This window comes from Camelus ferus, chromosome 6 (assembly GCF_009834535.1).
Source record: "Camelus ferus isolate YT-003-E chromosome 6, BCGSAC_Cfer_1.0, whole genome shotgun sequence".
NCBI lineage: Eukaryota > Metazoa > Chordata > Mammalia > Artiodactyla > Camelidae > Camelus > Camelus ferus.
The window spans coordinates 44,591,395-44,618,908 of NC_045701.1; the positions used below are offsets into that span (position 1 = coordinate 44,591,395).

Consider the following 27,514-nt stretch of genomic DNA (forward strand, 5'->3'; position numbering starts at 1 on the left):
GCCAGTATTCCTTGGAGAAATGGTGGAGTCAGATCTGGAGTAGAAAATGCACAAGGTGATCCTGGAGGAACCTAGCAAACTATAAAAACTGTCATGATTGTGAGATAGGCTGGGACCTAGAACCTTCCATAGGAGTACTTGCACCTGGACAAACTGGACAAACCTCCAGCAACAGAATACAGAGAAGCTTTGTCTACAAAGAACTAAAAATAACTGCACAAATGCACAGTTGGGGCAATTATGAACAAAAAGATACAAAAATGCTGCAAACAAATTACGACTTCCTAGGTGCCTGGAGCAAAAGCAGGCTTCTGTGCATGATCCCTGCACACCGCACCACCAAGGAGTGGGCAGACCATGTAAGCTATGCCTCCTGCCCAACCCACTGATTCTATTTGTTGTTACCCCATTTAAAGAACTAGCTCGCCACCACCACGCCCCAACCCTGCCCTGGGAAGCGAGCAAGAGCACTGTTTCTTGTTTTCGCTCCCTCATGCTGTAGCACGAGCCCCAGTAAAGTCTTGCTTGAATTCCTCGCTGGCCTCTTATCAATTTCTATTTATTAAAGAGTCCAAGGACCTAGGTTGGTAACGTATTTTAGTGACCACTAAGGGATACCCACAGGGCTTTTGTTTATCTTGCCTCTCCCAGGGAGGATATAGACTCCTAGGGGGCGGAGGGATCGCCAAATGCAGCTTCCCAGGGGCTGACAATGGCCACCTGCACCTTTTGTTGCAGTGTCACTGCATTTCATAATTCTGTCTTCAGTGCCCCTGAGGGTCTGAGTACCCTCATTCAGACGACTCTTTCCCCTTCCACTTTGTCCTCTTCCCACTCCTGATCTCTCTCTACTTCTTTTTTCTGTCCTCTCCTACTTCTGTCATATCTTTCCAACCAAGTGGATGTCAGGCATCTACAGCCTAACTCTTCTCAGCTCGTGAGAACTTCTCCCTCTGGCCAACAATGGCCCACCCTCATGGGTGAGAGGTGGGGGAGGCTCGCCTAACACTGTGCAGATCTTGGTCCACCAGGCTCTCCCGAACAGCTCTCCAAGGGTGATAGAAGTTCAACACTCATATTGTGTAGTGGCTGGAAGTCTGATCATTACAAATTCTCAACTTTTTTTTCCTGCCACCAAGAGAAGTCCCATCAGGGACAGGCTGAAGTGACAGGCTTTTCTGTATGAAATGGCTGGTTCCTGGCCCTTTCTGCAAACAAACTGGAAGTACCTGAGTAGACACCCAAAGAGGGGCAGGTTGAAATTGCATATACTCGTGGGTTTGGGTCCCACCTAGGGGTTAGAGTCCTACAGAACGGCGTATAAAACGGCTGGTTCCTGGGATTGATCACTGGGCAGCCAGTGGACAGGGTGCCCTCCTCCACTGGCCCTTTCTGGAAGCTCACAAGCTGGAAGTGCCCAAAAAGACTGTCGCAGAGTGACGGGGTTAAACGGCAATCTCTCTCTGCATCTCTTCCTCTCCTCATACCTATGCTGCTGTCCCCTTTCATCCTGGAGAGTCCCTGCTGGGTCACCCCCTTCACGACCCATAATCTCTTTCTGTTTTGTGTCACCAACTCTGAGGAAGGGAATTCTGTGATCTCCTTTGCCATCTCCCGCTTCAGTTTTGTTACTCTGGGTCTCAAGGGTTCCATTTGGCCCCCAGGATCTCTAGTGGTCAGCCCCCAGTACACGTCAGCATGGGAAGCACTCAGGGAATCCTTGAAGATTCTCCTCTCGGGTGCATTCTTAGTAACTGGGGACAATTTAAGTTCAATGGTTTAAAAAGGAATAAGCTGATTTTCTTTTGCAACACAGCCTGGCCCTAATATGCCTTGGGTGACAGGGAGTAATGGCCACAGAACAGCTCCCTTAACTTTAACACCATTATACAATTGGGCCTATTTTGTAAGCAGTCCCCTAAATGGGAAGATGTCCCTTATGTGCAGGCCTTTATGAAGCTTTTTCAAGACCCTGGTCTGAGGGACTCCTGCCATATGTGTAGCCTTTATTTCCATTCTGCCAAAAGATTTGGAACCAAAACTTCTCATGGACCTCCTCTCCCAACTGCTGACTACACTGAGTCTCCTTCTCAGGTCTGTTTCCTCCCCTTTAACACTGCCTTCAGCCCCCAGGCCCCCACCTTACTCTGTCAGATCAGAAGCCCCCAAATTGGAGCCCCTAGTGCTATCCCCAATGGGGGTCTGGTCAGGTTCAAAATGAGCCCTCACTTTGGCTCTAGAGGCTTTTATCTCTCTGGGAAGTAGCTAATGAGAATGGAGAATTACTAGAGTGCATGTACCCTTCTCGATGGGGAACCGAGAATCTACAAGGAGAGGTTTGGCAGGGTCTCAGAGAACGCTGACAAGTTTAGGAGGGATAAGTTTATCAGGCTGGGGTTAATTTTCTTCCTGATTCAGCAGGACATCACAGTCATTCTGGCCCACTGTTGCACCGCAGATGAGAAGAACGTATACCGAGGAAGGCTAGAGAACACACAGATAGCCTACTAGCCATCAATCCGCACTACCAGATTCATCAGACAGGTGGTGAGCCAATCCCAGATTATGATCCACACTGGGACTACGAAGACCACGTGGGCCAGGATACAATGAGATATTATATTACTTGTTTATCCGGAGGAATGAAAAGGTGTATGGTGAAGCCTGTAAATTATGGTACGATCTGAGAGGTTACACAGGAAAGAGATGAAAACCAGGCGGTGTTCCTGAGCCAGGTGACAGAGCATTCAGGCAGTACACCAACACAGACCCTGACTCTGCAGAAGGCAGACTGCTATTGGTCATGCATTTTACCACCCAGTCTGCTCCTAATGTCAGGAGAAAATTCCAAAAACTTGAGACTGGGGCTCAAACCCCATTGTCAACCTTGGTAGAAGAGACCTTCAAGGTCTGTAATAACTGAGGTTTAACAGAGGAAGCCAACAAGGATAGGAAATAGTAAAGAAGATGAAGCTTTTGGCTGCTCTGATTGATTCACTCACCACCTTGAGGGGAACCTAGGGAACTAAGAAGACCGGACAAACAGCAGAGAAGTTGCTGGGCTGAAGTCAGTGTGCCTTTTGTTGGAAGGAGGGGCACTGGAAAGGGGAACGTCCTGAGCACCCTCCTGTGGGATGCCCAGAGGACAACCCCGGATGGTCCCAGTTCCTCTGAGTCTCTCAGATGAGAGATTCCTGCACACTGACTGACGGCCCAGTGCCCATCTGGCTCCAGATCCTGCTCAGTCCATCCTCACCACTCCAGCGGAGCCTTGAGTCATCCTTCACATAACAGTAAGAAGAACTGAATTTCTTGTTGACACTGGAGCTGCTTACTCTATTCTGATTTGGCTGGCTGGCCCCCTCTCCAAGAGTACATGACTGTATTGTGATGAGAGTTGATGGACAGCTAAAAGTAAGGTGATTTACATCTCCCCTTACCTGTGGAGTTGGGTCTATTACATTACTCATTTCTTTTTTGTATATGTCAGAATGCCCTGTGTCCCCCTTCTCAGAAGGAAGAGACCTACTAAAATAAATTGGGGGCCAGTATTTTCTTAAAACAAGGTGAGGTTCAAGAAGGTGAGAAACCAGAGCAGGGAATACATCTATTGTTGACTTCAGACAGCCCACCTGCTGATCTCCAAGGCATTCCCCAAGAAATCAGAGAACAGGTAGATCCAGGGGTTTTGGATATTTCAGTGCCAGGAAGGGTAAAATGTGTTCCCCGAATAGAAATAAGATTAAAGCCTGGGGGAAAATACCCCTGGAAGAAACAATCTAGTTTAAAGCCTCACGTCCTAAAGGAGATCCAACTGCTGCTCACCAAATTCCTAATATTGACTCCTTTAGTCCTGCCAATCCCCTTGCAACCCCAATTCTCCCCATTCAGAAGCCTAACATAAATGAGGCAGTTAGCTCTACTCACCCCATGGTACGAGACCCATACACCTCCTCACCCAGGTGCCAGGGAGTGCTAAGTATTTCTCTGTATTGGATCTCAAGGATGCTTTTTTGTGTATCCCTCTACATCTGGACTCTCAGTATCTTTTTGCCTTTGAATGGAGGGGCCCTGACACCCTGGAGGCCACCCTGTACACTTGGACAGTCCTTCCCGAAGATTTGAGACAGCCCCCATCTTTTTGGAAATACTTTAGCACAGGACCTGAGGGAAAATAGAACTGCTACAATATGTTGATGATTTACTGATCAGTAGTGAGACACAGAGAGATTCAGATCAGAATGCTGTTAAGGTTCTAACAGAATTTAGAATTTTCTGGCAGAAAGGAAATATAAAGTCTCACCAACCAAGGCTCAGACCTCATAGCAAGGGGTTCAGTATTTAGGATTTGTTTTGACCCCAGGGGTGCAAACTCTGGCCATAGATCTAAAGACAGCAATTAGTGCGTTAACATCTCTAATCACAAAGAGACAACTCCGACGCCTTCTTGGGATGGCTGGGTTCTGCTGTATCTGGATTCCCGATTATGGCCTTATAGCCAAACCCCTATATGAGGCTTTGGAGGGGGAAGAAAGGAAACCCTTCAGTGGAATAGGGACTACCAGGGGGCCTTTGAGACTCTAAAGTCTGAATCGAGCAGAGCACCAGCACTGGTGCTTCCAAACTTAGACAAACCCTTTACCCTATATGTTCATGAGAGGTCAGAAATAGCGCTAAGTGTCCTTACCCACAAGCTGGAGCCAGATCGAAGACCGATGGCTTACTTTTCAAAACACCTGGACTCAGTAGCCCCGGGATGGCCAAGCTGCCTGTGGGCGGCAGCAGCCACAGCCCTTTGGTTAATAAGGCTTCCAAGCTCACTCTTGGACAACACTTAGATGTATTAACCCCTCATCAGGTACAATTCATGCTGGAAGTCGAAGGACATCATTGGTTGAGTGGGGGAAGGTTAACTAAATGTCAGGCTCTCCTAACTGACACCACTGATATTACCTTAAAGGTGTGCTAAACTTTGAACCCAGCAACTCTGCTTCCAACTGCTGAGAGTGGAGACTTACTGCATCAGTGTACAGAAACTAAATACAAACTTACTTTAGTAGGTCTGATCTTCTGAATGAAACTCCTGACAGCCCAGAGGTCAAATCGCTTACTGATGGGAGCTGTTCTGTAGAAATGGGAACCTGAAAGGTGGAGTATGAGACAGTCAGTCTAGATGAAGTCACAGAAGCCAAGGCCCTGCAACCCCAGACTTTGGCCCAGAAGGCCAACTAATTGCATTAATGAGAGCTCTGCAATTAGGGAAGAATAAGAAATTAAACATTTATACTGACTAAGTACGGGTTTCATATGCTGCATGCTCATGCTGCCATTTGAAAAGAAGGAAGAATGTTCACTGCTGGAAATTCTCCCATAAAACAAAGATTTGATCCTGGCTCCTTTAAAGGCAGTGCAGCTCCTGACCCAGGTGGCAGTAATCCACCATAGGGGCCATCAGAGGGCTAGATCTTTTGTGAGCCAAGGGAACAGCAAAGCTGATCGAGCTGCAAAACAGGCAGCTTGATTGCAAGAACCTGAGCAGGTTATGGCTTTAGTGATTGACCCTCCTGGGCTCCCTGGCCTCCCCAGTATTCCCCACAGGAACAAGAAACTGCCGAAAAACAGGGTTATGAGAAAAGGAGCACTGGTTGGTATATGAAGGATCACACAGCACTTATCCCTGAGGTTTGCCAGTAGAAATGCACTAAGAGCTTACATAATGCCACCCATAAGGGGAGGAATATACTATGAGACCTAATACAAAAGAACTTTTTAGAGAAGGGTCTTAAAATAATAGTAAAATAAGTAACACTTGCCTGTAATTTGTGTGCCCCTAATACCGCACAGGCCCAACCTATTTCCCTTTCATTACTCAAGCCATTTCAGCACCGAGGGGAATACCCAGAGGAAGACTGGCAGATTTCACGCCCACAATTGAGATGTAAATATCTTCTTGTGTTTGAGATAGGCTGAAGCCTTCCCCACTTGAAATGAAAAGGCTACTAAAGTCTGAAAGTCCCTCTTAAAAGAAATAATTTCCCAGTTCAGACTTCCATAATTTCTCCAGAGTGATAACAGGTCCTCTTTTACAGCCAGAATTATGCTGGGGATCTCAATGGCCCTAGAGATAGATTATAAGCTACACACCTCTTGGCACGTCCGATCTTCAGGAAAGGTAGATAAAATGAACCATACCCTACAGAAAACATTAGCAAAGTATTGCCAAGAGACTCATGAACCTTGGACCAACCTGCTTCCTACTGTACTCCTCAGGGTCCATGTAAGCCCCAGGACTAGTCTGAGGCTCAGCCCATTTGAAATGGCCTGTGGGAGACCTTTCCTTACTACTGACATTTTACTAGATGAGGAATGAGTCAAACCCTTCGGTATATTATTAATCTAGGACAGATTCAGAAGGCAGGCTTGGATATGCCAACAAGGCACTGCCCGCTCCTGCTGAAAATACAGAAGGCACGATCCCATCACAAATTAACCCTGGAGACAAGTGCTTCTTAAAAACTTGGAAGGAGGACTCTGTAGAAAATCAACTATTGCCAAAATGTAAGGGATGCTATAGAGTAATCCTAGCTGCCCCCACTGCTGTCAAACTGCAAGGGATATCTAGTGTTACATGCATCCAGAGTGAAGCTCTTACCTCCAAAACCACACAGGCCACAACAGGGGAACGATACAGCTGTGAGCCAGTGGAAGCTCTGAGACACCTATTCAAAAGATAAGCACATAAGTAAAAAGTGATGTGGTGGGTTGGATTCCTATTTACCATTTTTGTTAGTGTATTTTTGCTTGCATTTTGCCGGTTTGCTCAGCTGCTCCTGCCAGGCAGGCGGCTCCTTTGTCCGTGCTGGATCTAAGGGAAATACTCCACCACAAGAATGCCCCTCCTCTTGATTCCATCTTTCTTACCTAGTCCCTGTAACCAGGGAACAACTGCAAGAAAACTCACTTATCAGCAATTCAGAATTATCTGAAGGGGAACATTTAATGGAAAGCTGGCTATGCCATCAGCACCCTCAGTTGGGTATTACCCACTTGCAGTCGCCCTGTATCTCTCAGTTCCAGTCATGATTAATGATCTAAATGGAGGATAGCTGCCATTCCCTCAACCTTTACATGTTCCTTCTGAAGGGCTTTTCCAATGCTTTTACCTGACTCCTCCATACAACTCGCCAGAGGCATGGCGCACGCTAAATTAAACTGCACAGAAGGCATTTGTTTCACGTGCCCCAAGAATATAACTACACCAGAAAACCTGCCTCTGGTAAAGTCTTTAACCACCTGCACACCTGCCTGTCTTGTTTCCCAACACTACCTATGCCTCTGGCCCAACTCACGGATCCACCCTCTGTTGTTACCTCATTTAAGGAACTAGCTTGCTCCCCTCTCCGAAAGCAAGGGCACCTGTTTCTTGTTTTCGCTCACTCCTGCTGTGGCAGGAGCCAGGGAGGATTTTAGCCTCGCCTAAAATCCTCCCTGGCCTCTTACCAATTTCCATTGATTAATGAGTTCAAGCACCCGGATAGGTAACAACTGTGTCAAAAGGACTCAAGAGCCAACATGAAGGGGATTCCATTACCCTGATATGGGACATCTTGACCAACAATAGTAACTGCTCTTGAGCGAAAATAACAAATATTTAAAATCCTAATGCATATCAAATATATTGAAGTCATAATAATACTTAAAAATACTAATTTTCCAGTGTTGCAGAATATTAGTAAATCAATTCATTATTTTGAAACTTGGAAATTAAGGTGAAAAAAATTAAGCAAGAAAGATAGATGAGGGGGAGACTTACATATAAGTCATGATATAAGGAGTGGTTATGATTAGAATATCAACATTTTGTAAATCCTAATCAACTTATTGCATCTAAGTATTGATCATCAATTATCACCATAAAGCAGCTCACTCCACCAGCCCCCACAATCATACTGGAGTTTGATCTAAATTGAATATACATTTCATGGGAAATCTAGAAGGTAGAGAAAGATGTTTACACTATGAGCACACAATGAGCAAAATTCAGATGGAGGAAGATTCTATAGGACAAATGACCTGGTTTTCTCAAAAGTAAATGGCAAAAAAAAAAAAAAAAAAGATTAAATAAATATGAGGCATGTCAACCAATCACAAGATGTGGGCTTTATCTGGATTCTGATTTAAACAAACTATCAAAAAGAAATGACATTTATGAGACAATGGAAAACCTGACTCACTTATTTAAAGATAGTAAGAATCAACTTTTTCTTATTAGAATGGTATTATGACTATATTTCTTAAAACTATCTTTGAGTGATATAGTGATATATTTATGGATGAAATGAAATGTCTGAAATTTGCTTCAAAATGATATGGAGTTGGGAAATAGATGAGTTCATGAGTCTCACGAATCGGTAATTATTAAAACTGTGTGATGGGTATACATGGGGCTGATTTCATTAAGGAGTTTCCTTTAGTACGTTAAATTTGTCCTAATTAAAAGTTTTAAGTAAAGATTTTGCTGCCATAAAACGTATTTTTACTCAGTGGTCCATTATGTAGATCAAGGTGCAGCTCCTGATCTAGATACACATCTACTCTATCAGGTTTAATTGCACTTGGATCTTGGCAAATAACTTGACTTTTTTTGTTAAAGTTTATTTTATTAAAAAAAAGTCTCTTTTAAATGTTTATGGACAAATGAGTAAGTGCCTCACCTGGGACCGTTTTAAATTGTTAGTTCAGATTAGTAAAGGTATGCCCTATTCCCGGGGACCTCTGAAGTCGTTGAAAGATACTTTATTGTCCACATGTGTAACAAATTTAAATTCTATACTTAAAACATGTACTTTCCACTTTCCAAATTTATTCTTTTTGTTAGACAATTTTAAGTTTTTACTTACATCTGCTTGCATCATCCTGCCTCTTACTCTTGCATTTTAAATTAAGTATAAAGAAAACTGTGAAACTATGAGAATCTTGGTCCGTCACTGCTAAGGGGGATGCTTGTTTATTAGTTTATGTTTTCATACTAAAATTCTGCTTTACACCCTGACTTTCATAGTAATCTAAAGCAAAGTCCATGGGATCTAGAACTCAGGGCATTTCCCTGATATTAAAGGTAACCATAAACAGGTCATAAACAGTCAAGAACAAGCAAATATAAATACTTTTTTTTTTTTTTTTACCTCTCTATATGCAGATTATTGTATGGAGTTGATTTCTGCTCTTCTTTCCCGGCTTCCTGACTTCCACGTCAGATCTCCATCTTGGGAATGAGTTCGTCCCAGATTCCTGTCAGTTCATTGCTCTTTTTTGTTTTCTGTTAATGGTCTTTTCTGGCGAGTGGATGTGCTTCTGCTCCTTCCTCAGGCTTGTCTGGAAGACCCTCCGCTTGGCCTGGCTCCGGACCTGGGTGAATTCCTCGTCGGCCAACTTGAGTTTCTCTCCTTCCTTTTCAATCCTTATCGTGCAATCCTCAACGCGTCTTCAGCAATTCTTCATTAATGCGGCAGCCTTCCATCACCTTCTGTTTTTCAAACCACCTGAAAGATTTACCATGGAGTTCAGGGCTGCAGCTGGCTGACCTTTTTTCTTTCAGAACCTTCTGGTTTCTGCTTTGGCAAGTTCTGTTTCTGAGCCTCCTCCATTGCCTTCAAACCCATGTTGATCTTCCCCATCTCCAGGATCCCCAGGTGGAGCTCCTCACACTTGCTCCTCAGCAATACCTTCTTTTCTGTCGCTTCCACAGTTGTATCCGGGTCCTTCTGGCTGTCCGGGGGCATGTCCACGACGGGCCCCGTGGGCAGCAGCTGAACCCTGGGTCCCAGGACACGCGCGGCGGCTGCCCAGCACAGGAACAGCCTGCGCTCCCAGGCGTTCGCTGGCTTCTCTGGCGGCTGACTTCCGGCGGGAGGCGTGCAGGTCACGCGCACAGGCTTGTCCCAGAGGCCTAAGCACCCGCTTTGGAGGGCCGTCCTTAAGGGGCCAGTGTAACTTGAGGTATAAGGTGTAACCTGAGGTGTAAGGACTGTTTCCTTAAGGCTGATTCCTTAACCGAGGAAGTCCCAAACTGCTCCAGAGAATCCACCTGGGCCCTGTACCTAGAACCTCAGCTGCATCTCGGAGGCGCCACACATTCAGATCCAAGGCCGCTCTGGCCCCGCGGAGGAGGGAGGAGAAGGAGGCGCGGCTGGGGCGCGGCTCGCGGGCGAGTCCGCAGCTCACCGCCCGCTCAGTGACCAGACTGCTGGCGGGAACCCAGGTGCCCGAGGATTCCCTGCCTTCCTGCCGCTCTGGCTCCCGCGGTCCTCGCGGTGGTCTCCGGCACAGGAGTGTCCTCGGCGGAGGCTGAAAGCACCTTACTGGCTCTGAGGTGAGTTCTCCGCCGCTGCAGGCCCACCCGCCTGTTCTGAGGGCCTTCCGGAGGCCGGATCCTAACGCCTCCTCCGAACGGGTTAAAGTTTGGGTCACCCAGCTTGTCCCAGTCCAGGTTGTAGGGCCGCTGGGGAGGGAGAACGGGACCCTCCTCCTCCTTCTCCAGCGTCTTTTCCCGCTTTCCTTAGCGGGAGGTTTATATGCCGGTCCTTTTCACGGTTTCCTTGTTAGGCGCGGCCTTTTGCTGGCAGCATCTTCAGAGAAGTCAAATTCTAGACCAGTGAACCCACCCCTGGAAGAGTCTGTCATTTAGCAATTGGCCTTTTCCTTCTGAGGATTTGAGGACATGGCCCCTCCACCTTCTGAGGGCGGCAGGGCGATGTTCTCAGGACTAGAAGCGTCCTGCAGCCTCTGGGGCCTCGCCAAGTGGTGTGTGAGGGCAGCTCTCCGCTTGCTCCCTTTCGGGGAATTACCCGGGGAAGAAGGAGGAGCAGAGGCCAGCTTTCTCCTGCAGCACTGTGAGGGCCCTCTCTTCTGTCTTGGGATGTCATCCCTGAGGGCCAGCCAGGAATTCGGAGGTGGATGTAATGCTTTTCGCTAAGGAATGAGAAAACGTTCTCCTCCAAGTCTTGCTTGGGGCCGCCAGACATTTATCCTGGAGATGCCACTCGGTTTTCAAGACTTCCCAGGATCTGGGGAGAGCTTGCAGAATCTAGGAATTTTCCTCTAAGCCCTACTTTAGTTGCACTTTGCAAATTTTAGGAAGTTGCTTTTTTTTTTTTTTTTTTTGGTGTGGGTGTGGAGGTTATTAGGTTTATTTATTTACTTATTTTAATAGAGGTACTAGGGTTTGAACCCAGGATCTTATGCATGTTAAGCATCATTCTACCACTGAGCTATAGTCTCCTCCCCAGGAAGTTGCATTTTAATTTTCACTAATTTAAATATTCTTCAATTTCTCTTGGGGCTGCTTCTCTTGATACCGACCTGAGCCCTTGGACATCCACCAATAGAAATTGATAAGAGACCAGCTCAGGATTTCAGGCAAGGCTTTATTGGGTCTCATGCTGCAGCAGGAGGGAGCGAAAATAAGAAACAGGTGCCCTTGCAGGCTCCAGAAAAGGGAGCCAGCTGGTTGCTTAAATGGGGTAACAAGGGGGAGGGGTGGGCCTGTCTCTCAGTTTGGGAGGAGGCCAGCTTAGGTGATCTGTCACTTAGGTACTGAGTGCAGGGATCATGCTCAGAAGCTTGCTTTTGCTCTGGGCACCTAAGAAATGGGAGTTGGTTTGTGGCATTTTTGTATCTTTTTGTTTATAATTGCCCCAACTGTGCCTGTGTGCAGTTACTTAAAACTCTGCTGTTTGATTTCTAAATGATTAGGGCTTTTCATCTATCTTTCTCTTAATTGATTTCAAAATCAGTTCCATTGTGGACTGAGAATATACTTTGTATTAGTTTCTATTCTTTTAAAATTAAGGTATATTTTATGGCCTAGAACGTGGTCCATCTTGGGAAACCTCAATGCGAGCCTGAGAAAAATATGGATTCTGCTGTTGTTAAGTGGAGTATTCTATAGATGTCAGTTAGATCAAGTTTATTGCTGTTCAGGTTATGCAAATCTATACTCAGTTGATCCATCAAATGACACGGGGGTGGATGTTGATGTCTCTGACTATAATAGTGAATTTGTCCATTTCTCTTGTCAGTTTTATCATTTTTCACACCTGTGTTTTGTTGCTCTGTTAGGTGCATCCACATTTAGGATTTTTATGTCTTTTGAAGAATGGAGCCTTCTGTCATTATGCAATGCCCTTCCTTATCCCGGATAATCTTGCTTCTTTCAAATCTGCTTTATGTGAAGTTAATACAGCTACTACAGCTTTCTTTGGATTACTGTTAGTATATCTTTCTCCATTTCTTTACTTTTCACCTACATGGAGTATTTATAGGTAAAGTATATTTCTTGTATACAATGTATTTCAGGGTTTTCCTTTTATTTTTAAACCACTCTGGAAATTTCCATTTCTTTTTTTTTTTTTTCCAGTTGATGTTGCAGACCAGTCACTTTAAACGTGATTATTATTATTGTTGGATTATAATCTACTATTTTAATTAAGCATTTATAGGATTCCATTTTATTTCCTCTCTTAGCATATCAATTGTACTTTTTAAAAAACAATTTCTTAGTGATGTCCCTAGATTTTACAAGATATAATTTTAACTAATCTAAATCCACCTTCAAAAAACACTATACCACTTCTCATGTAGCATGGGTACTCAGAACATCCCCAGTTTCTCTTGTTGCTTCTTATATTACTTTGTTAGTCTGCTTGGGCTGCTATAACAACATACCACCGACTGTGTGGCTTAAAGAACAAAAATTTACTGTCTCCCAATTTAAAGGTTGGAAAGTCTAAGGACAAGGTGATAGCCAATTTAGTTTCTGAAGAGAGCTCCTTCCTGGCAAGTATGTGGTCGCCTTCTTGCTATGTCTTCACATGGCGGAAAGAGAGCCCAAGCTCTCTGATGTCTCTTCTTACCGTGATACTAATTTTAGTGGATCAGGGCCCCACTCTTATGACCTCAGATAATTTTAACTATTTCCTCATAGGCTGTATCTCCAAATATAGTCACATTGGAGATTAGGGCTTTAACATATGAATTTTAGGCGGACATAGTTCAGTCCATAGTAATTAGTGTCATTCACTTACCCATATACCATAATCACCCAATGCATTTTTACTAGTATTACTTTAAGCAAACTGTTATCTTTTATATCATGTAAGATTGAAAAATATTTCATTTACATTTATTTATTCATTCTCTGGTATTCTTCTTTTATTTATGCAGATTGAAGTTCTAACCTATGTAATTTTTCTTCTACCTGAAGATCTTAATGTTTTATAAAAAGTAAGTCAGCTAGTAATGAATTTCCTGTTTCTTGTTAGTCTGAGAAGTCTTCATTTCTCCTTCACTTTTGTGGAGTAATTTCAGTGGATATAGAATTGCAGGTTGGCATAGTTTTCTTTCAACTTTTTATTGTGCTTAACTCTCCTTGCATAATTTCTAATGAGAAATTTGCTATAATCCTTGTTACCCATTTATCTCTTCTTTCACTATTTTTTTCTGTTTGGTGTTCTACAGTTTAAATATAATATGCCTGTGTGGTTTTTTGTTTGTTTTGTGTTTATCCTGCTTGATATCTTCCAAACTTCCATAATATGTGTTTTGGTGACTGCCATTAGTTTTAATCAGTTAGCCATGTTAACCAAAATTTCAGACCTGATTGAAATAAAGAGGCATTTTTATTTGGGTTTATTAGGACTGCAGCCTGGGAGATGCAAGAAGCAAGCACTTCAATTGTGTTCTGCTAGACAACAAAATGAAGGAAGCTTGAAAAGACAATAACTGCAAGGCCACACAGTCAGACACGTAAATCGTCAAGAATTATAGTTGGAGCTGGCAAGAAGGGCGTTTGTTAAGCAAGGATTGGTTGGGGTCTGAAATGGTTGCAGTTACAAGGACTGGGGGGACCTTAAGACCATAAAGTCGCAGCTGGTGGATGTTGTTCCAGATACACCTGGTGTCATCCTTGGTTGGGTTTGATACAATTCAGAGAGAATTCATGTTCTCAGTGGAGTAGTGATGTGTCTGGGATCAGATCCTAAATGGCTGTCTGGCTCCATTTTTATATATCTGAACTTTGATGACTCTATTATAGTTCCCATTTGTCATTAGTCATTATTACTTAAAATATTTTTTCCTGTTCTGTTCTTCATTTTTCTTCTTTTATTCCAATTACAGGTATGTTACAACTTTTGAAATTGCCCAACTGTTTCTGTTTTTTTTTTTTTTTTCCAGTTTTTTTTTTTTTCTCTGTATACTTCAGCTTGGGAAGTTTTTGTTTGTTTGTTTCAAAGGACTTTATTTTTTAAAGCAATTTTAGGTTCCTAGCAGAATTTAGCGGAAGATATATAGAGTTCCCACATACCCCCTACCACCACTTACAACCTTCCCCACAGTCACCATCCCATAACAGAGTGATGCATTGTTACCATCAATGCACCTACATTGGCACCTCATCACCCAAAGTCTATAGTTTACATTATAGTTCATTCTTGGTAGTTCAGGAGATTTTATTGATATACCTTTAAGTTCACTGATTCCTCAGTTGTGTTGTCTTCTGATGAGCCCATTGAAGATTTTCTTTATTTCTGTTACTGTGTTTTATTTTCTAACATTTACTTTTGATTCTTTCTTGTAGTTTCCATCTCTCTGCTAATATTACCCAACTGTCATTGCATGCTCTCTACTTTTTTCCATTAGCACCTTTAACATATTAGTCATTGTTATTTTAAATCCACCAAGTATAGCATCCCTATCATATTAGTACTTTGTCTCTTTAGACAAGTGTTTTTTTCTTGCCTTTAGGTATGCCTTTTCATTTTTTTGTTACAGACCAGGCAGGTTATTATTGGGTAATAGGAAACAAAATAAACAGGCTTTTAGTATGAGAATTTATGTTAATCTGGCTACGATTTGAGGTGTTTAACATTTGTTATAACTGATGGTACCAGAGGCATCAAATTCCTCTAATGTCCTTTTTTTTTTTTTTTTTTTAACCTCTTCTCTTGACTTGGGGCTTCTCTATACTGCTCCTCAGAGACAGTATGAGTCCTGTAGCTCTTTGAGCTCTAATCTAGTGGAGCAGCCTGAGTGTGATGGTAAAGAAGGAGCATTCTGCAATCCAGTTAAGTGTCTCTCAGTAGGCCTGTGTCTCAGGCCTTCACAAGTGCTCTGTCTTTCACCCCTACTCACTTCCCTGATTGTGGTGTTCTTAGTCTATTTCCTTGACATCCTGAACCATGCTTACTGTTTTTTCTATTTAGGTGAGATTATAACTCTAGTGGGGGTTGTAGTTGGGAGGAATTCCTTTCCCCAGTTTGGATAAGAGTTCAAAGTTGTACTCTAACAGATATTATCCCATGGAGAACAGGCCTTTGTTATGGAGAAAACTCTGGAGATATTTCACAATACTACTCTTCCTCTTCTCCCTGACACCGCTACAGTGGATCTTTCTTGGATACTCACCGTAAGAATGTGGTAGGGTCCCTGGAAGGAAAGCTCATAAGAGGATGGACCCCATAATCCTGAGGCCACCAGGAGTTTTTCACTTTCATGTTAGTCCACACTCAGTATGTAGCAGTTAGTTAAATTACCACTTAAGTGTTCCTATGAATTTATGGCTCTAGCCACTTCTGCTCCAGGTAAGCAGATCTTCACTGTGATTCTCTGGATTTACCTTTATATCTAGATTGAGGAGTGGTGGTTTGCCCTGAGACCTCATTTTTTAATGGCTCTAAGAAACGTCACTGATTTTCAGCTTGTCCAGGTTTTTTCTCATTGTAAAGATGGGAGTGACCCCTTCCAGGATCTTTGTTTTGAAACTGAAAGTAGAAGTGCCAATCATGACTCTTTTTCTAATTTTTAAAATTTATTTTAAGTAGTTTAAATGTCTAAGCATTGCCATCTCAATTAATTTTAGTTCAGAATATCTGAGCAGAATCAAGTATGCTGTAGCAATCTAATTTCTGCATTATTTTGGGGCATGCTTGTAGTCTTAAATAGAAATTCATACTAAAGTGTTCAAGGATTTCTATTAAATGTTTTAAAATCTTCTACAAATAGAATAAGTATATATGCGATAACATGCCTGGTTTAGTGCATTAAGCAGACTTTTTTGGCATGTGCTATAGCAATAAGCTGTGATTTACTTGAATACAGATTTATTACATACTTTAGTTCTCTGTTACTGACTTTACAGAAGTATTGTTATTCCTTTTCCAAATAAGGGCTAAGTAAATTTGGTTTGAAATGCTAGTAGTCTAAAACAGCAGAGGCATTTGAAGTTTGCTGGCTCTGATACTTCGGAGAGCACATCTCGATGTCTCATTAATACTCTAGGCATTGACCACACGGGAAGACAGCTTCGCTTCTTTTCATTTTAAAGGTTTTGCTCACATTAAAAATATAAATTTCAGTTAAAGGGGAAAATAAATCATTGTGGCACTGTAACTAAATTTTCAGCAAATTCTGTTCATTCTGTTATTGTACAAATTGGAGACCTACTAGAATGAATTAGAGATGCTGATTCTGCAGTTTTCACAAGTAAATGGGACCTAAGAATAGAATCAGGCACAAACCAATAGAGAATTATAGCAGCATCCCATGATTTTTTTAAATTTTACATTACATCAATTATTTGAGAGATTATCCAAACAGGTACTATAAATAATATGATGGACACATATACACATTAAAAAATCTTAAATTATGTAAAATAGTTGCATTGTCAAGTGATATTTTTCCTGCTCTCATGTGTTACCTTGTCTACATTTAAATTTCATTCTCCTATGACTTTAATTTAGATATATGTTAATTCAAAAATAACCTTATTTTAAAATCCAATTTCCTTTCAACAGTGTATTATACTCTGTGTCTGACATGTTTCTAGTATAATTCAGAACCAAAAATGGTTAGATTTTTTTAGCCTAAATTGCTAATTTGTTCATAAAATTAAATCACATTCAAGTACCTACAGAAAAAAATTCTAGTGGAAACTGAATTACTATTAAAATGATAAATAATTATTACTAAATTAATGAAATATTAAATAAGCCAAAGGTGAAACCACTATTTATTACTTTGACATAATTTTACAATTTCTTGCATCATCTCAGTTTTAGTAATACCACTAAATTTTTACAGAGTAGCACATGTACTTTGATTTGTGACTTAGATTGTAGTTATATTTAAGAAAATATTGTTCACTCAGATTGAAAAAAACAAAGGGAAAAGGCACAATAAGTTTTATGCACTGTAGTAACTAGAAAATTATGACTAAATTGATGTATACATATGGCCACTTTCCACCTAAAAACGCGAGATGCATGAGCCTCTTTTCACAGAGGCCAACACTTCATCATTTTCAGACTTGGCAATGAGAGTCTCCCCAAAGAAACAAGAAGTGTCTTGTTTGCCCAGTTCTAGAATTATGTTTGACTGCTGCTATTTCTCAAAGTCACATCTTAATTTGTTTCCTGGGCTTCACTGGAAATTGCCTGATGCATCCTCACATTCATGTTTGCAGTCCTGAAAGTGAATCTTCCCAGAAAAAGAAGACTGGAGAGGACCTTTTAAAAGGGCTTAAAATGAAAATATATGACAAAGGTAAAAAGTTTTTGGAGGAAAATAATCTTCAACAAATTTAAACTCACATGATGTGTAAGGTCTTTGGGAAACAGTAATGCAGTTTTAGTTATGTTGTTCTATGCTCAGTTGAGGTTTACATTCAAGCCATTTTAGTTCAAGGCAGAGTTTAGTAATGTTTTAATAAATTTAGTAAAAATAAATTTTTATAATGAAATAAAACAGAGTCACAGAAGAGATTGTCTCTATCTGAATTTATCATTAACAATCTGTAAGAAGAAGTGGCAGCTGAGCCCTGACTTCAAAGTTTCATATAGGCAGGGATAAAGGGAAGCATTAGAGGCTGAGAAGACAGTGTGAAAAATAGTACATAGCTTGAAAATGTGGAAAATAGTAGAAAATACCTCACTAATACTTCAGTCAGTGGAAGATCACTAGAATTTAGAATTGATACATGGATAGGGCCAGTTTGTTGGAGACATGGCTTTAGAATTTAGACATATTATTCTGGAACCATTTCTGGTCTGGGAGCAGTAAGGAGGTAGTTACAGTTGTCTAGGAAATGGAAAAATATTTTTTGGCAATATAAATTAAAAAAAACAACTAGAAAATTTTAGTAGGTTTTAGAGGTAGAATTAATATTATTTGGTACCTGATTAAAAATGAAATGAGAAAAAGAGTCGAAGGTAACTGGCCTCAAATTTAAATCACTTGGGGCTTATGTCTTAACAAAATGGAAGAAAAACAAACAGCAGATTTTAAAGAAGAAGTTATTGTTTGTTTTGCATACCCTGATTTTCACGTGTTGGTGTCTGTTAGAGAATCCTTGCATTCATTGTGATAATTTGCCTATATTATACTATTATACACAATGAATTAGGTCTAAAAGAGACTAAGGTCACATAATCTGAGAGTTACTAAACAGACATTTAAACTCAATCTTGTTTACAACAGCAGTTCTGTTCTAAGAAGCACACAATGTAAGTAATATAATGTAAGAAATGTACTGTAAATGTAAGTGTGACAGGTTGTATCTCATAAAGGACTAGAGTATGTGTAAGAAGGGCCAGACAGGACAGGGTACATACACAGTCTCACCCTGCTACTTCTCAGTTATATACCTGGAACATCTTGATGACTGAATTTCAAAAGAGAATGTCCCAAGAGTGTTTCAAGGAAAGGAAGAAGCAGAGGCTTCCAGATGAATTGACAGTTATATTTAGAATGGCACAGCATTTCTCTGCCCATATTCTGTTGATCAAAGCAGGTGCAGGTCCCATCCATGTTCTAGAGTGTGGAGAAATATTCTCTACCTTTTTGATGGGGTGAAAAGTTCATATTCCATAAGAGCATGTGGAATAGGAAATATTGTTGTAACTTATTTTTGGAAAATGCAGTGAGTTACAGTCTACCCTCTTACCAAAACAGTTTGCATCCCTCCCACATACGCTTCCTTCCTTACCTGCACTCAAGTCTCATAATTATGGCAATCAACTCTAGGAGTGCAAGATACCACATCTAAACCAGGTCCATGTGCTGATTCCTTGGGAACTGTTTCTCAAGTAGTTCCTCTTGATCTGAAACCTATAATAAATGTTATTTCTCCATTGCAGACCCAACAGGCAATGTTTATCTTCATAGGATATCCACAATAGACCTTTCTGTTCAATAATGGAGATGGAATAGGAAGCTTATGAACAGGCACTGATCCATAGCATTCTGGGACCCAGCACAAACACGTTACCACTTCTTTGATTAGGGCCCCATCCTGTTCTTTAGAAGTAATGCTCCAGGGACCTTGGGTTCACCCTCTGAATTATCCTTTATTCTCTATATTAAATGGCCCATGTTTTTGGTGGGAGCCTGAGGGCCCAGAGACCTCTACTCCTAATGAACATCTCTGTTCTTTTCAGTCTAAGCCAATAAAATTCCTTTTAAAGTTTCTTATATATCAAAGTATAATCAATTCAATTAGACAGAATACATGCCTACGTTGTTTTCCAAGTCAAGGCCCTCTCTACCTTGACCAAACTGTGAAGCTGAATATTTTTAAAAACTTTCTTGTCTTGTTCAAGGAGTCTATGAGGCATCACACTAAATTTCTGAAGTCTCAGCAGTGGGGCTAAAATTTGTATCCTCAATGTTGATTTTACCCTGAAACCATGTTTTACTACCAGTCTCCTGAATTTGCTGGAAATATCTCCAAGTTCATGTCTGTCTTTAAGAACTTTTTTTCTGTTTGGAAACACTGAGAATGAGAAATTTCTATTTTATATTTCTTTTAGAGTCTCAAAATCTAAATAGTTTCTTCTTTACCTTTTTTCTTTATCTATAAATTATGGTATGACATTAAAAGAATTTAGTAACTTGGAAATTTCCTTCACCAGAGTCATCAATTTATTAGTTATATTTTCTTTTTTCTGTGTTAACCAGACAACAATATCACTAAACTTCGCAGCACTACATACGTAAGTCATCTTTTCTCCATCATCCAGTAACAGTTTCCTGACTGTCATTTCAGTCCCGGCAATAGTCTTCTTGTGATGCTTGAAGCCTCTGCTTACTGCCCAGTCTCAAAGCCAATGACATGTATAGTAAGTTTTTTGTTGTAGAAGTACTGTACTTCTAGGTACCAAATTCCATTCTAGTTATACATTGGTGGATAATAAACTATCACAAAACATAGTGCTTTTAGACAACAGTTTATTATTATTACTCACAACTCTATGATTTGGCTAAACTCTGCTGGGTGATTCTCCCTTGGGGTCTTGTACAAGTTGTGCTTGGATATTGGCTAGAATTAGTCATGTGAAGTCTTAACTGGCCTGCACACCCTAGTTGACTTATTCACATGGCTAGCAGTTGATGTTGGCTGCAAGCTAAGCTGGGCCTGTTGAATCACAGCATCTCCACATGACCTTGGCTCTTCACCACATGGTGACTGGGTTCTGAGAGGAGGTGTACCAGAAGTGTGCGAGAAGTCTCAGAAAGCAGGCATTGTTAGTCCTGTTAAGGGCTGTGCCTAAAAGTAGTATTGTGTCCCTTCTGCCATGTTCTATTAGTCAAAGCAGGGTTTACCCAACTTCAAGGTGGTAGAGAAACAGACTTCACACTTTGTTCAGAGAGTATCAGGGTCACATTGTTTTGTTTTGTTTTGTTTTTAACATTTTTTATTGATTTATAATCATTTTACAATGTTGTATCAAATTCCAGTGTAGGGCACAATTTTTCAGTTATACATGAACATATATATATTCATTGTCACATTTTTTTCTCTGTGAGCTACCATAAGATCAGGTATATATTTCCCTGTGCTATACAGTATAATCTTGTTTATCTATTCTACAATTTTGAAATCCCAGTCTATCCCTTCCCATCGTCCGCCCCCTTGGCAACCACAAGTTTGTATTCTATGTCTACGAGCCTATTTCTGTTTTGTATTTATGCTTTGTTTCTGTGTGTGTGTTTTTTTTTCTTTAGATTCCACATATGAGCGATCTCATATGGTATTTTTCTTTCTCTTTCTGGCTTACTTCACTTAGAATGGCATTCTCCAGGAACATCCATGTTGCTGCAAATGGCGTTATGTTGTTGGTTTTTATGGCTGAATAGTATTCCATTGTATAAATATACCACCTCTTCTTTATCCAGTCATCCGTTGATGGACATTTAGGCTGTCTCCATGTCTTGGCTATTGTAAATAGTGCTGCTATGAACACTGGGGTGCAGGTGTCATCCTGAAGTAGGGTTCCTTATGGATATATGCCCAGGAGCGGGATTCCTGGGTCAAATGGTAAGTCTATTCCTAGTCTTTTGAGGAATCTTCATACTGTTTTCCACAGTGGCTGCACCAAACTGCATTCCCAACAGCAGTGTAGGAGGGTTCCCCTTTCTCCACAGCCTCTCCAGCATTTGTCGTTTGTGGATTTTTGAATGATGGCCATTCTGACTGGTGTGAGGTGATACCTCATTGTAGTTTTGATTTGCATTCCTCTGATAATTAGTGATGTTGAGCATTTTTTTCATGTGCCTTTTGATCATTTGTATGCCTTCCTTGGAGAATTGCTTGTTTAGGTCTCTTGCCCATTTTTGGATTGGGTTATTTGGTTGTTTCTTATTACAGGGTCACATTATTGAAGATCCTGGGCATTAAGAGATTTTGTTATGTCTCTTTTTGGAAAATACAGTCTTCACATATGGTAAGCAGGTCAGGGTTGCTTCTTAAAGTGTGTCCTTCTCTCTTTAATTGTGTCTTTTCTCTTCTCCTTCTTACCTTCCTCCTTTGTGTCCACGTTTGTTGACTCCTCCTTTTCCATCTTGTTCTCACAGAACAGCCTTGCCAACAGTTGTTACAGTTGAGGAATGCCTGCATGGGAGGTTATAGATATTGGGGATGAACTCTTGTTTCCTACTCTGTCTGTCTAGATATGTTTCATCAAGTGCTGGCACATCTTGTCTCAACAGAATTGTAAATTTTAATATTTGCCCAGCTCAGGGGAGATAGGTCATTTTATTTGCTTTGGCTTTGGGTACTAGTCTATTGCAAAGGAGCCAAAAAAGGGCTCCATATGTTCCATGTCAGTTCATTCACATCATTAGTGCACTACACAGTGGTTTGGGACCAAAGGTCAACTAATAATTAGCATATTGCTTAAATTCTTTCATGTCTTAGTGTGTATTCCTTTGTTTGAGTCCTCTTGGGAAATAGTGTGACAGCCAGGACCAAGTCATGACCCAGGTTAATGTGCATTTCCTGGTCAAAGCTGGGGTGACATCTTATGAATATCATATGAAAATAATTCACATAACTTGTAAAAACCTTAGCATAAGGCACAAAGAAAAGGAACCAATCTCTGTATTGGGACAAAATAATAAACCTTTGAAATAGTGTTCTAGTGAGAAGTATGAGAACTTTATAAAACTTCATTCTTAAACTCATTTTTAAAATAAAACTCAGAAGGACATTTGATGAGATTGAATAGCTAAAAGCATAGTCATGGAAAAAAAGTATAAGAAAGGTTATTGTAGAGGAAAATGTGATCAACTGTTTTTGCTTTTGAAAAGCATACCTGGAGGGAGTAAATATAAGCTAGGGTAGTAGGAAAACCCATTTGGTCAAATAGGGGACAAAGTTAAGAAATTGATGAATCATAAAAGCAAAATATAAAAGACACAGAATAGATCTCAAATACCCAATGTAGTCTCATTTAATTAATCTTTTTACGTATTTAGTGAGCATCTATTATTTTATGTTAAGCACTATCCTAATTGTTTTTGACCTAACATTTAGCGTAGCAGACACTGTCCTTTTTCTGAAAGACACTAAAGTCAAGTAAATGTAATAGAAAATTAAGTAATTATGGTAAAGCATGATGAATTATCTGATCAGGGAAGTACAGGTTGCTAAGAGAGTGAATAATGGGTATAGGGGAGTACTCTTAATAGGGTCACAAAGTCTTAGAGGAAGTGATATTTAAAATGAGATCTGAAATATGAGTAATTGGTAAAGAAGTCAATGATGTGGAGAGTTTCAGAGGAAATACCATATATAGTACTCAATTAGACCTATGTAGAGAACATGACATATTCAAACAATTGAAATGAAAAAAAATCTGGTATTGGTTGAACAGTTGGTCCATTTCCTTAAACAGTGTAACTCATTGGGTTAAGCTTAGTTAGACTGGGTCCTTGAAAACTCTTGAATCAAGCCAAAAACTAAGAACCAGTAGCAAGGGCCAATGTGTCTAAGGACCTGCATTTCTTATTATGACTGTACAAGAGTTAAATGCATACAGACAGCAGAAAATTCTTAGATTTCATAGGACTTGACAGTATCCTAGTAGTTTATTGCTACTTCTTATTTTTGACCATAGGTTTCATGTTCTTGGATCTGTGAACATCCTTCATTACTTTGATTAGAGTAAATTCAAAACAAATGCTTTCTAAAATAATTTTAAGTTAATTTAATTTTTTCTGTGAGGTATCTTTACATCAAATGCATCCTTTTGTTCTGAACCTCCTTTTGTTCTGAACCTGAACTATATTTTCCAGTTTTTACTCTGCCAATCACTATAATCTTCACAATTACCCTGTAAAGTAGGTGCTATTTTTTTTTTTTAACATTTAATACTTTACAGATGAAAAAACTAAGACATAGGGAACGTGAGTTCTTTGCCTAAAGTCCCATAGCTAGAATACTGTGGGGATAGTTTTCAGATACGTTTGTTTAGTCTGAGGGCAGAGTCACATTCTTAATCAGTATACTAAAAAGCCTATCTAACTATAGATACTACTTTTTACAGTAGTATCATTACTGATTTAAGAAATGCAAGGGAAGGAGAAAATCAAACAAGACGGAGGGTTAGTGAACAAAGAACAAAACAGGAGAAAATTTCTCTGAGCTGAAGAAAGAAGTGCATTTCACCAAATGTGACCCTAAACATATAATGAAATGTGTGGGGTTTGAGACTATGAATGTCTCCTTTAAGCATCTAGGCGCCCCCCTCCCGCCCAAAAAAAAAAAATCACATTTAAAAAAGTAGATTGATCAGTTTTTCTATAATTAAAAAATTATACATACATTTATTGAAGTAATACTTGCATATTTTAATGTAAAATATAATGATCTTGGAATTTTGCACACAGAAAAGACATTAATCTTGTGTAAGACACATATGTCACAGGAGAGTTTAGAAATTGCACCACTAACATACTCTTCATGAAAATTTCTCAGGAAAAAGAATGCAGAATAGTAGAGTGGGAGCTAACCAGATGAAGTTTGATGTACTTATTGTGGTAGAAATCTTGTGAATGAGTCATTAAAAGGTAGCCAGGATAACTGGAGCCAGAAGGAGATTGTACACAGAGAAATAGTCCTGAAGAGGTGGGAATGGTAAATTAATCAGATGGGGTCTCATAAGCCAAGTTAAGTGGTTTAGCATTTTATTAGGAATAATGAGATGCCTTTAGAAGTCACTAGCAAAATCAGATTTAGGTTTCAAAGTAATCTTTGTTTCTAGTGTGGAGAATGGAAGGGAAGGTGCTGAAAGAATGAGCAGAGAAAAGTCAAGTTGTTCTGGAATAATTAAAGGGTGCTTAATATCACCATTTTTATGTACGGTTATTCATAGTATCCTATCTAATGCAAAAGTAAGAGAAATACTTTAAAAATTAAAATAATGTCTGAAAAGTGACAATAAAATTTTCATTTTTCTCTAATCCTCTAATCATATGAATATCTTCTGGATAAATCTAACAAATGAACTGAAACATTATTATCCAAAATTAAAGTTTAGTAAGATCATAACTTAGAAATAGACATATTTTATTTAATAAAGTGAACTAACCAAAGCTTTTTAACCTAACCTCTGTCATAAAAATATATCCCAGATTAAACATGTGTTAAAAGAAGAAAATAAAGTTTGTAGAAAAATGTACTTGCCAATATTTCTCAATCATTCTACTTGAAATGCTTGTTTCTTGTAGAAAACTCAAGGCAGAAACTATTTAGGAGTATGATTATGTAGTTGATAAGAAAACAATGAAATATTCACAAAACAAAACAAAACAAAACACCATTGCTAAAGAAAAGTTTGGAGTCATCTGCATGAGGGCGCTAGGGCAATCTGTGAGAATTTATGAAGCTGTGAAGAAGAGGAGGACATTCCCCTGAATAACCTGTGAGTTCATATACAAGAACAGAATAAACAAGAGCAGGTAGCTATGGAGACAAAGAAAATGCAGTTTAACAGATGAGGGAAGAAACAGTACCATGAAATGCGAGAGGTTAGAGTTTTAGTGGGAAAATGTGTTCAAATGATGTGAAGGCTTAAGAGATCTTCAGGAAAAAAAAAGGTTTTTAGAAAGAATTGTTGAGAAGTCATTGATTACATGTAATTACATAGTTTATTTGGGCGTATTTTAAGTAAAATAGATCATTAATTATAGGCGCACTTTGGAGATATTCTAGGTTCAGTTCTAGATCACGGAGATAAAGAAAATATCACAATCAATAGAGTGACCCAAGTTTTTTGGTTCCCAATGCATATAAAAGTTATGTTAACACTATATTGTAGTCTATTAAGTATACAACAGTATTACATCTAAAAAAAAAAAACAAAAAAGTGTACTTACCTTAATTTAGAATACATTATTGCTAAAAATGCTAACCATCATCTGAGCCTTCAACGAGTTAAAATCTTTTGCTGGTGGAGGTTTTGCCTCCATGTTGATGGCTGCTGACTGATTAGGGTGGTGGTTGCTGAAGGTGGGGGTGGCTGTGGCTATTTCTTAAAATATAACAATGAAGTCTGCTGTACTGATTGACTGTTGCTTTCACGAATGATTTCTCTGTAGCACCAATGCTGTTTGATAGCGTTTTACCCACAGGAGATCTTTCAAAATTGGAGTCAATCCTCTCAAACCCTGGGCTGCTTTTATCAACTAAGTTTATATGTTTTTCTAAATCCTTTGCTGTTATTTCAGCAATCTTCACAACATCTTCACCAGGAGTAGATTCTATCCGAAGAAACCACTTTCTTTGCTCACCCATAAGAAGCAACTCCTCATCTGTTAAAGCATGAGATTGCAGCAATTCAGTCACATCTTCAGGCTCCACTTCCAATTCTAGTTCTCTTGCTGTTTCCACCACATCTGCAGTGACTTCCTCCAGTGAAGTCTTGAGCCCCTCAAAGTCATCCATAATGGAACCAGCTTGTTCCAAACCCCTGTTAGGGTTGATGTTTTCATCTCTAACCATTATTCACAGATGTTCTTAGTGGTATCTAGAATGGTGAATTCTTTTCAGAAACTTTTTACTTTTCCCAGATTCGTCAGCGGAGTCAGTATCTGTGGCAACTATACCCTTACGAAATGTTTTTCTTAAATGATAAGCCTAGAAAGCCACAATTCTTCCTTGATTCATGGATTGCAGGATGAGTGTTAGCAGGCATGGAAACAATATTAACCCCATTGTCTGTCTCCATCAGAGCTCTGGGGTGACCAGATACACTGTTAATGAGCACTAATATTTTGAAAGGAATTTTTTTTTCTGAGTAGTAGGTTTCAACAGTGGGCTTAAAATATTCAGAAAACCATATTATAAACAGATGTGCTGTCATCCAAGCTCTGCTGTTTCATTTGTAGAGCACAGGCAGAGTAGATTTAGCATGACTCTTAAGGGCCCCAGGATTCTTAGGATTTTGGGAAATGGGAAATGAGCATTAGCTTCAGCTTAGTCACCAGCTGAATTAGCCCCTAATAATAGAACCAGCCTGTCCTTTGGAGCTTTGAAGTCAGGCATTGACTCCTCCTCTCAAGCTATAAAGGTCCTTGATGGTATCTTCTTCCAATAAAAGACTGTTTTATCTACATTGAAAATCTGTTCTTCAGTGTAACCACCTTCATTAATGATCATAGCTAGATCGGGACAATTTGCTGCAGCTTCTGCATTAGCACTTGCACTTTTACGTTCTGGAGACAGCTTCTTTCCTTAAACCACATGAACCAACCTCTGCTAGATTCAAACTTTTCTTCTGCAGCTTCCTCACCTCTCTCAGCCTTCACAGAGTTGAAGAGAGTTAGGGTCTTGTTCTGGATTAAGCTTTGATTTAAGGATATGTTGTGTCTGATTTGACCTATATTGGAGACCTAAAACTTTCTCCATATCACTAATAAAGCCATTTCACTTTCTTATTAACTGTAGTAGCACTTTTTAATTTCCTTCAAGAACTTTTTCTTTGCATTTACACTTGGCTGTTTGGTATAAGAGGTCTAGATTTCGGCCTGTCTTGGCTTTTGGCATGCCTTTCTCTCTAAGTTTAATCACTTCTAGCTTTTAATATAAAGTTAGAAACATGTGACTTCCTTTTACTTGAAAACTTAGAGGTCATTGTAGGGTTGTTAATTGTTGTGTCTCAGGGCACACCAAAGG

The 27,514-nt window shown here is 40.0% G+C and overlaps 1 pseudogene; it reads right to left on the reverse strand.

Annotated features, from left to right (window-relative positions):
- Positions 1–9,889: 9,889 nt before the first annotated feature.
- Positions 9,890–21,899, reverse strand: LOC116664443 (annotated as a pseudogene).
- Positions 21,900–27,514: the final 5,615 nt, after the last annotated feature.